The 11290-nt window shown below is 54.4% G+C and overlaps 1 pseudogene; it reads left to right on the plus strand.

Moving 5' to 3' along the window:
* The first annotated feature begins 2761 nt into the window (after positions 1-2761).
* On the plus strand, positions 2762-6757 carry LOC129509414 (calcium homeostasis endoplasmic reticulum protein-like; annotated as a pseudogene).
* The last annotated feature ends 4533 nt before the right edge of the window (positions 6758-11290 follow it).

The raw sequence follows: 11290 nt of genomic DNA on the forward strand, positions 1-11290 counted from the left end.
TTCACCCTGGCCCCAAGAGTCTGGCTTCCCTGGTGTGAGGGGTGGAGCGCAGGCTGGGGGTCCAGAGACCTGGGTTCCCACTCCAGCTGTCCCTTGCTTCCCACGTGACCTCACTTATTCAGGCAGTCAACTAACATTGCGTACCTAGATGTACCAGAAACTGTCCTGAGCACCGAGGCACCTGCCCTCCTAGAGCCGGTAGCCAAGTGGGAGCCTCAGTCTCCCAAACCTCACACGGAGACACGATGTGCTGGAACTGACGAAGCAGGTCCTATGTAGCCAACCAAGAGGACACCGGAAGTTAAGAGGTCCTCTGTGCTCCTACTGTGGAGTGTGGCCTTGGGCAAGTCACTTCATGTCTCTGCATCTCTGTTTTCTAATCTGGGAAACAGAAATGTTGCAATCTCATACCCAGCTAAAAAAATATAGATCACCTGTTCTTTATCACCTGAGAACATGCATGAGTCTGAATGCACAAGGTCTGGGCCCACATAAGCCCTTTCTAAGGACCCTCTGTTCCTCTGAGGCTCTACAATCTGACCCCGCACTACTCACTTATCAATCAGCTTTCCTGCCTCAGGACATTTGCACAGGCTGGTGCTTCCACCCAGAGTTACCAGCCCTGTCCCTTTTCTTTGTCTGGATGATCCTTTTTTTTTTTTTTTAGAGATTTTATTTATTTATTCATGAGACACAGAGAGAGACAGAGAGAGGCAGAGACACAGGCAGAGGGAGAAGCAGGCTCCACGCAGGGAGCCTGACGTGGGACTCGATCCCAGGACTCCAGTATCACACCCTGGGCTGAAAGCAGCACTAAACCCGCTGAGCCACCCAGGCTGCCCTGGATGATCCCTTATAACCTCCTCAGTTAACTTTCCCAGCTCCTACTTTACTCCAGACAGAAACAGCTGCCTCCTTTGTAGGGTATGTGTGTGTGTGCTTAACTGATATTGAAATAAAAGTAAAAATGCCTCTATAAAAATTTTGAACTGTCCATAAAGGTAGGAAATAAAAAGGAAGTTTTACCTCCGACAACCCCACCCCACCCTCAATACCCAAACTAGCCCCTGCTAACATTTTGTGTGTTTATCCAGGGAAAAAAAAATTACATAAGCATAATAGTACTAGCTAATGAGGACTTACCCTGGGCCCAGTCCAGCTCGTGCTTTACGTATAGCTCCAACTTACAGCCACAGAAACTAACCCCAGAGAGGTTAAGTGACTTTCCAAGTCCCACAGTCGGCGAGTGGCAGAGCTGGAACTCACACTCTGGGGGCTGTGCCACAGGCCACACTTTCGACTGCCCTTTTTTATACACACAAATGTGTTCATGCATATATTGCTCTGCTCCTTGCTTTATTTTGCTGAAAATGCACCTCCAAATCTCTCGTATCAGCACAAAAACAGCCCCTCCGTTCTCTCTCTGGCACGGAAGCACCACCTCTTCCACCCTCGGCCCCTGATGGACATGTTGGTGGGCTCTAGCCGCGGCTACACACATTTCAGTGTTAACTTGGGCTTGCTCCCAGCTCCATGCACTTTTGCAAATGCGTCTGGGGCACATGGCCCCGGGACAGCTGGACCAAAGGGCATGGGCTTTTCAAATGCTGGTAGATGTGGCCACGTCGCCCTGCAGATGGTTGGGCAAGGTTACACTCTCGCCAAGGCGGTCACATCCAGGGTGCTGTGTGTCCACTTCTCCTGGCATACCTGAGTGGGGGGTGTTGGTCCATCGGGGTCCCTCCCCAATGTGGGTTCCTTTAGTGAGGGGCGGGGGGCAGCGAGGGGGTGAGGGCGGACCTGTGCCAAGCTGTGGTTGCCCAGGATGGTTCTGCAAAACCATTTAGAGTCTGCTTCATTCAACAAACGGTAAGCACTTCTTTGGCACCTACTGTATGCTCTGTTTGGGCTCAGGAAACAGAGACCAGCCAAGGTTCTCAGAGTCAAGTGCCTGCAGGGGCCAGACAGGCCACGTAGAGCAGGGACCTGAGCTAGGTGAAGGCAATGCCAGGGTAGGCCGTGAGCTAGATCTTACAGTTTTTCCAGAAAGCCAGAAACCTGGACTTCCGGGTGAATTTGCCCTGACACTGAGCAGAACACCTGGCCCTTGAGGATTTCATATTTCTTAAGTGAATAAGGAAAATAATTAATGATTCTGAAGTTTGTCTTCTTTCTTCTGCATCTCAGTCTGGAAGAGGGACCCGCCTCTCCAGTAGGACGTGGCAAGGCCCTGGCCTCTCTCTGGACACGTGGGCAGGGCAAGGCCCAGGCTTCCTGCCCTGGGCGTCTCTAGCGGCCGCAGCTCCCAGAGCGGGGCCCTCCAGCAACCATCCCTACCCGCCCCAATCTGGGCGCATCCCCCCCACCCAAGGAGACACGCTGCAGGGGGCTGCAGGGGGAAGCAAGTCTTCCCCGTTTTGCAAGGTAACAATTGGGTTTAAAATCAGCTTTGTTCAGCAAAGCCCTGCCCTGCCCGTGCTTGACCTCCTGCCTTTCTGAATTCCTGCACCACCACCCCTGCGATGGCAGAGAGACTTAAATAAGTGAATTAAAGGAATCAGCCACTGTGTGTTGAACGGGACAGCCACCCTCTCTCCCATGCTACCTTCAGTACGCTTCAAGAAGGCGGGGATCACAGCTCACTCCAACTGTGTCTCGGCCAGTAAGACTGAGTGGTGGGTGCGTGTTCCTGATCTCAATGTACACGTCATGAGTGATGAAGACCAATGAGGGGACAGTGGTGCCATGGCCAGGGTGGGCGATGGACGGCTTTGCCAACCCTTCCGCAGGAGTCACCATGCCCGGAAGCAGGGGACAGGAGCAAAGTGTGCCCCCCATCCCAAGATCTGCCTCTCTAACAGGCACCCAGAAGCTCTAGGGGCTGAAGTCACAAGACAAGGCAGGAGCTAGACAAGCTGAGGCTGAGAGGAGGTGGGTAGCCTTGGGACACATTCCAAAAAAACACCTGGGCTGGAAATGGGGGCACGGGGTACCTGGAGCTTGACTTCTACGGGCCTCAGCTTCCCCACCTACAGAGTAAAGGGTATATCATATACCAGACAAACCGGGACACTGTATGTGTTTCGATTGAACCACTTGAAATTGCTATCAGGTCAAAAATAGTTGGATATTGGCAAATGCTCTTGATCCAAATTCGGAATAATGATCCCAGGACACTGGGCACAAAGGACTATCCTGAGAAAACGGGGGCACACCGTCAGTCACCCCACAGCTCGTGACCACACTTACTTGTAACACAAAGCCCCTCCCGCCCCCCAGCCCCTCTGTCATTAGGCTGAGGTATAAAGATTAAGTTAATGGCGGGCGGAGAAAATCAGCTTTGTTGGCAAATTGTCTCTGATATTTATTTTGAACATTAAAACGAATCATTCCGACTAAAGAGGGCTGTAGTGCGCGGCCCATTAAAATGCATGCATTATGTATAACTCTCCCGGCTTCACCTCCAAGTATTATCAGCCTAAAAAGCAAACATGGTTTTTAAAGCCCCTTGTTTACGACATCCCGTGACAGCTGATTAATGGCCACAGTTTCCAGATCTGAAAGCTTAGTAACCCAAGCTAGAAAATTCAATCTTATTCTAATATAGGTGGGGGGAGGAGGATGCAGGGGGAGCCCAGCCAAATGGGAACAGAGCACAGTTCCTCAAAGGCATCCACGCTGTGGGTTGTAACCACCACAGCAATATCAGCTGGGCTTTCTCAGGGGAGAGGTGGCACTGGATTCGTTTCCTGGGGCTGCCGCAGCAAATGACCAGCAAATGACCAAGAACTGGGTGGCCTAACCCAGAGGAGATGCATCTCCCACAGTTCTGGAAGCCAGAGGTCATAAACCAAGATGATGGCAGGGCCACGCCTGCTCCAAAATCTCTAGAGGGTACCTCGGCGTCGCCTCTTCCAGCTTCTGGAGGCTCCTAGCATTCCTTGGCTCGTGGCCGCATCCCTCCAGTCTCTGCCTCCGTCTTCACATGGTGGGTTTCTGGGTCATTCTGTCTCTTATGCGGACACTTTTCATTGGATTTAGGGCCCAGTCTGATTCAGAACGGCCCCACCTGGAGACTCTTTACCTTAACTACGTCTACAAAGACCCTTATTCCAAAAACGATCACAACATATGGTTCCAGGCAGACCTCCCTGTCTTTTGTGGCAGGACCCCTTTCAATCTGCTACAGGTCTCCTTCCCCCTCCCCAGGTGCCCCCTCTCTCCTTAGGAAGGTCACAAGACCAACCCGACCTGCAGATCCTACTGGATCCCAGGAAGCTGTGTGATCTGTCCATAGCGATGCTCTCCAACAGCCACCCACCCTCCCGGGGCCCTGAGCTGGGACCCGGCTACCATGCCCACCCCCTCCTGTGGGTTCCCAACCAGCAGCCACAGCAGTCCCTCTAAAGAGCCCTGCTGACCCCATCACTCCGCCTCTTGGCCCTCAGAGGCACCCCCGGGCCAACAGGTCTCCTTGTCATGGTCCGGAAGCCCTGCTGATCTGCCTTCTGACCATCCTGCCAACCTTCCTCACAGGATGCATCCCTTCTGGGTGGGTTTAGATAACACTGTCCCACTTCCAGCTGGAATGATGCACCCCTGAAGATCTCCACCCAATGCCACCTCCTCTGACAGAGCCAAGTCCCCACAATCACTGCCATGACATCCTGTACTTCTCCTTGGCAGTCAGCACACTTACATTATTTATTAGTGGATCTTCTTACCTTTTCAACACTTCAACATGCAAATGTTGTGACTGGCCTGCCCCAAAGTTCTCCTGTAGCATTTACAAAAACTCCAACCACATTCAGCCCTACATGATGGGTCCCACCTACTGTCTGCCTTCCTTCCCCTGACTCACTGGGCTCTAGCCCTAGCAGCCCCCTTCTGTTCCTCCAGAATGCAATCTCCCACTTGCCTCAGGACCTTTGCACCTATTCTACCTGAGATAAACTTTCTCCAGGTCTTCTTTGATCTGCCCACTTGCACCAAGCAGGACCCAATTCAAATGGCACCTGTCAGGTTGCTGTGGCCCATGCAGTGAAGCAGCAGATGCACAAGCTCCTGGAGGAGACCCAGCTGCACATGAATGAGTTGTCCACCTGCTGAGCTCATCAACGACACATGCACCAAAGATGGCATCTCAGCCGGGAAGAACTGGATGTTAGCAACACCAAGTGCCCCCCCGCCGCCGCCGCCACCGCCACCCACTGTGAATGGTTGACGGCCCTCCTCTAGAACACATCACGGCTGAAGGTGTGCACTTCGAGCTGTGGCTGCCCCTCACCTGCCTGATGGGTGACATGCTGTGCCCCTGTGTCCTAACACGAGGAGAGTCTCTCCCTCACAGCCAGCACAAGCAGGCCAGGGAGCTGCTGGCCTCCCTGCGGAACATCATGGTGTCCACCTATTGCACCTGCTTCTTGGCTGTGGAGGAGCACAGCCCCTGCAGCTCTGGAACTCTGACGACGCCATCAGCCAGCAGCCACAGAGCCCAGACCTGGGGCTCTGCCAGTACCAGGTGACGCTCAGCAACGAGTACTCCCCGGGGCCCCAGCTGTGGCGCTGGACTGCCAGCAGCAGATCCAGACCCTCAGGACGCAGTACAAGGAGTTTGTCAATAACCTTTAAAAAATAATAATAATAAATAACCTGGCCCAGCAGTAGCAGCAACTCCAAATGCCACAAAAGGAAGCTGACGCCAAGGCCATCTGACCACCATCTGCCCCACCTCCGGCCCCCATATGCTCCCGCATCACCCCACCGACCGCCCAGCCTGATGATGGCAAGACTCCCATCCAAATGCCTGGCTCCTCTGAGTGTGGTGCGTCTGGAACAGCTCTGGATCCTGCCACTGCCAGCCACCCAGGGCTCTGGGCCCCACAATCAGATCCCTCGTAGCAAGCCCCTGTAGTTTGACCAGCCTCATCCCATTGCCCCTTGGGGCCAACAGCTGCCTCATGAGCAGGACCCCTACCCATACCATCAGGGTGGACCACCCCACTGCCCACCCTGGAACAACAGCCATGACGGCGGGTGGGGCAAGCAGCGTGAGGACCCTGGCTGGAACGGTCAGTGTGATGCACCCTGGAACAACCAGCCTGACCCCAACTGGCACAGTTAGCTCAAGGGCCCCTGGAACAGCCCACAGGAGCAGCCACCGTGGGGCAAAGGCCAGCATGAGCCACCCCTCCACACGCAGCAGCCACCACCCTTCTGGGGGCCCGTCCTGCCCCCTCAGCCGTCCCTGTAGCCTGATCAGTCGTCACACCCCCACAGCTTCAACCACCCTGCTTCATGCAGGAAGACTTCCCCTCATGGCACCCCTTGGAGTGGCCACCCTATCCTCACCACTGTGACTACCCCACCACGGGACCTCCGTGCTGAGATGGGAACCTCCCCACTACCACCACCCTGGCCACCTTGTGCCTCATTCCGGGATCAATGAGCACCCAGGGGAGGGGAGGAGGTTCCAGCACCTCAACCTCAGCCTTCCTCCCCACGGCTTCAGTGGGCAGTCCCCCCACGTGCAGCAACAGGGCCCCTCCACTTACCCACAATGACCCCAGCCTGGTCCCCAGCCAGCGTGCCCTGCTTCCATCTCCCCACTGCGCTGATGGCCCCCCTCATGAAAAAAAAAAAGAGAGCGAAAAAGAGACAGCCCCTGTCAAGAGAGCCTTTCCCTTACCCCCCTTTCCAAAACACCCCCGGACAGACCGATCTCACCCTCCTTCATTGTTTTCACAGCAATTATTAGCAAAAGTCCTCTCGCTTCCTGTTTCGGGGTTGGTTTTGCTTTCTGATTTAGTCCACGTTCCTCAACTAGGAAGCAAGCTCCCAGAGGACAGGGACCCTGACGGTCTGGCTCACTGATGCAGCCCCAAGGCCCAGGACACTGCTGCCCGGTTCCCACTGCTTGTTGGATAAGCAAGTGTCCCAGAGCCTGGCACGGCTCCCGAGACAGAACAAGGCCTCAGCAAATTCACTCCCGGGAGCCCTCTGAGTGCTGTGGGTGAAGACAGTGCCCTTCCTAGAACTGCCAGGGTCATCTCGGCCTTGATCTAAGGGCAGCACTGCCAACCTCACACACGCACACCCACACAAGGCTTGGGCAGCTCCCGCACTCATTCAGTTGTTAGTTCTTTTGTTCATTCATTCATTCATCCTGCACCCTGCAGACGTTGACTGGGCCCTTGCTGTGAGCCAGGTGCTGTCCTGGCCCAGAGTTACGGCAGAAAGTGAACTGGCCCTGTGTCCGGGCCCTCTGAGCGGACGACCTGCTGGAGGCACCCCACCCTGCCAGTGTCCATCCTAAGGGATCAGCACAGAGCAGCGAAGCGCACTCGTCCCAAGCCTCGGTCTTCTCACCTGCCCAGTGGGGAGCAAGACCTGGTCCACTAGCCCAGAAGTCCCGTGACAAGCGAGGACTAGGAAACGACCTTTGGCTGTGGGGTGGGGTGCCCCCGGCCTGTCCCTTCTTCCCTGGTCTCCCTGCTGCTCACCGGTCGTGCCCACCCCCTCCTCTGCCTGTGACCCACAGTCCCCCTGGCCCGCCCAGGAGCATGGCCCTGCCACTTAGACACGCCAGAGCTCGAACTCAGCCCCGTGTGTGACCATGGAAGATCACCTAACCTGGCAAAGCTGGGATTTCCTCACCTATAAAATGGTGATGATGATGTGTACAAACCACTGGCGGGACGACAGAATGAGATATGCTTCCCGGAGACCCTGCATTCCCCAGGCGCGGAGGAGCAGCTGTCATTCCCTCTGGAACGCCCTCACTCCTCCCCGCTGCCTGCCTAGCTCCTGCCTGTCCCCATGGCACAGGCCAGGTGCCCCGAGCCCCTCGTGTGGCCCACCCTCCTGCCACATGGCTCCTCCCTATTGGCCATTCCTGGTTCTCCTCCTGGCCACACGCTTGGGGCAATGACCAGACCCGGCCTCAGGATTCTCACAGCACCTGACACCACAGGCCACACGACACGGGCTCCCCACAGACTGAGTCACTGCTTGTTTGAGGGGCACCTATTCCCACCCGGCCCCGTGCAATGACATGGTTCCCAAGCCAGAGGCACCCTCAGTCTGGGAAGCACACAGATACACAAGCAAATACCTCCCGTGCAGAGGCGTCCGTGGAGGGCAGCACCTGGAGAATTCGGGGGCCTTCCTGGAGGAGCTGGGTCCTACAGGGGCCGCCCTTCTTGCCTGAGTGGGAACACTTGTTTGATGAGTGTGTTCCTGGAAAGGCTCAAGGGGCCAGCATCCCCACCGGCATCTAGGCCAGCCTACCAGGCCTGAGGACTGATCTATGATGATTCCTTTAATGGGCAACGGCTGACTTTTGGTTGATCTGTTCCCAGTTCCTGATCATATAATTAAAGGTCTGTGACCCAATACACAAATGGGCTGAGATCAGCGGCCTCCTGTTTCAGGTGCTCCTTGATGTGGGGAGGAGGGTACCTGGCATCCATCATCCCCTCCATCCTAAGTTTGTTTGGACAGACTAGAATTTTATTGCTTATGGATTTTCCAAAACACTCAAAAGACAGAACATTGGTCTTGAAAGCTCTTTCTTATCCAATATCAAGATATTTGATTACCACAATAAATGTCACTTTCCCTGTTTGTTAGGGAAGAAAACAGAGGACCCAGCTGCGACCTGAGCTGGGCCCGAGCTCCCTCAGAGACTCGGGGCCAGGCCGAGTAGGGACCCTGGCTACCACACCCAGGCCACCATCTGCCTACAGCCTCTGGGCCTCCCTCCCGGGTGGGTTACCCTTGCTGTGGGCAGGAGTCCTAATGGATCCCTCCCCGCCCTCCCCTACAGGACAGCCCTTCCTGTCCCCCTGCAGATGGTGGGGAAACACCCCTCCACCTTCCCAAGGCCAGGGAGGAAGGCGAGTGGAGCCAGGCATAAAAGCTGAGCCCCTAGAGAGCTCTGAGAAGTGACGGCAGGTTGGTGCTGCCCCACACCCTGTGGAGGTGGGCCTGTGAACTTGGGACAGTGGCTGGCACTGTCACCCTCCCTGGGCCCCCGCAGGGAGACCAGTGGGCTGAGAGCTCAGCGGGGCCACCCCTCCTGGGATGCCCTTTGTGTCAAGAACAGTTGCCTCCAGAAAAACATAAGCATCCAGGCCCTCAGATGGCCTGAGACCCAACCTCTCAGGCTGGCGCTCAAGGCTCCACTCTTCTCCAACAGCAGCCTGGCTTCCGGCTCCCCTGGCTATGCCCTTCCCCACATTTAAAATCCCATTCCCCTCTCCTTTCTCTGTATACCCAAGCACTCTGTCAAATCCCAACCCAGAGTCCCCCTCTACCAGGAGGCCTTCCAAGATTTCCTCAGTCCCCCGGGCCAACTCTCACAAATGGCTATACGGTTCCGTTCTCTTCCACTCACTTCATACTTACAAACTTCTTATACTAATTTCATCAGTTATGTTTTCATGCAGGCCCAAAGTGCGATTACCTGAGCTATGAGCTTGCAGGAAGTAGGGGCTCCTTTAAGGATCTCTGAGTCCCCCGGGGATAGCCTATTGCCCATCACAAGGTAATTCTCCATGCACATTGGTTGTTTGCCTCTAACTGGGCAGTCAGCTCTTGGCAATATAGACTCAAAGGAGGAAGATTGAGTCAGTGCCCCATCTGGGTTCCAGGATACAAAGAAAATGCAGGCCGTGCCTTTACTGTACCACACATGGTAGAGCATGAACATCGGCCTCTGGCCAAAATTCCCATTCTGCTCCTCCACCTGGAGAACCCCCCAACAATCCTCCATGCCCAGGATAAACATTACTCTCTCTGGGAGTCTCAGGGCAGGTGCATCATGCCCTTCTCGCGACCTTCAGATATACCTGGGTTTGAACTATAATGGCTTGAGTTGCATTCCCCCAAAAAAGATGCTGAAGTCCTAGTCCCCAGGCCCTGTGAGCGTGACCTTATTTGGAAATAGGGTCTCACGCATGAACGAGGTGAGATGAGGTCATTGGGCTGGACCCTACTCCCATAGGATGGGGTCCTTATGGAAAGGGGAAATTTGGACACAGAGACAGACACGCACAGAAGGGAGGCCATGTGAACACACAAGAACGCTACCTGCAGGCCAAGGAGCACCCCAGCATCCAAAGCCAGAAGATGGCAGCTTCTCTCTTCTGGCCCCCAGAAGGGACCCATCCTGCCAATGACAAAGGTATATCATCTCACAGCCCTGGAGGCCAGCCTCGATTTCGGACTTCCAGCCTCCAGACTATGAAACAATAGATTCCTGTGGTATAAGCCACCCAGTTTGTAGGACTTTGTTAGGGCAGCCCCAGCAAATCCACACAAACTGAGACTCCACCTCTCACTAGCTGGTCGGCCTCAGGCAAGCTGGTTAAACCTGAGTCTCCATGTCTTCCATTTATTTTTTATTTTTTAATTTAAATTCAATTAGCCAGGGATGCCTGGGTGGCTCAGTGGTTGAGCGCCTGCCTCCGGCTTAAGGCGTGATCCCAGGGTCCTGGGATCGAGTCCCACGTCAGGATCCCTGCATGGAGCCTGCTTCTCCCTCTGCCTGTGTCTCTGCCCCTCTCTCAATCTCTGTGTTTCTCATGAATAAATAAATAAAATATTTTTTAAAAATTCAATTAGCCAACATAAAGTACATACTTAGTTTCACATTTGGTGGGCACCCAGCTCATCACATCACACGTCCTCCTTAATGCCCATCACCCAGTTGCCCCATCCCTCCATCCCACCACCCACTCCAGCAACCCTGTTTGTTCCCTAGACTCAGAGCCACCGAGTCCCTGACTGACTGTCAGGAGGCAAAACCTTGGAACACGCATTAAACGTGGAGTATAGGAAATGTTGAGGTGGTTTGCATGCAGCTACCCTACCCTGACCCAGGGAACAACTGGTCCCATGGCATTTCATGAGGATTAGAAACATGATGGTACGAAATTAATAGTAAGTTTTAATATCATTACACTCTTTCTCACTGCTCTACCACCTAACACAGAGCTTGGCGCAAGTAAGGAAACAACACACACTGAATTGTTTCATTTAAAGAGCACTGACATTAACTGTCCTTGGCTCTAGCTCTGCCCCAGCTTTAGGCAAAAGGCTTAAACCTCTGGGCCTCAGTGTCCTTGCTTATAAAATGAAGTGTTAAACCAGATTTTAAATATGCTTCAGCTTGCTAAGCAATGAAGGCTGGCTTTGGCCCTGATCAAAGACTGCCTCCGAATCCTTCTCCACAGAGCCCTAGACAGGCCGGCCCTCCGGGAGATACACATTAGCTCTCCTGCCCCAC

This window comes from Nyctereutes procyonoides, unplaced genomic scaffold (genome assembly GCF_905146905.1).
Source record: "Nyctereutes procyonoides isolate TBG_1078 unplaced genomic scaffold, NYPRO_anot_genome, whole genome shotgun sequence".
NCBI lineage: Eukaryota > Metazoa > Chordata > Mammalia > Carnivora > Canidae > Nyctereutes > Nyctereutes procyonoides.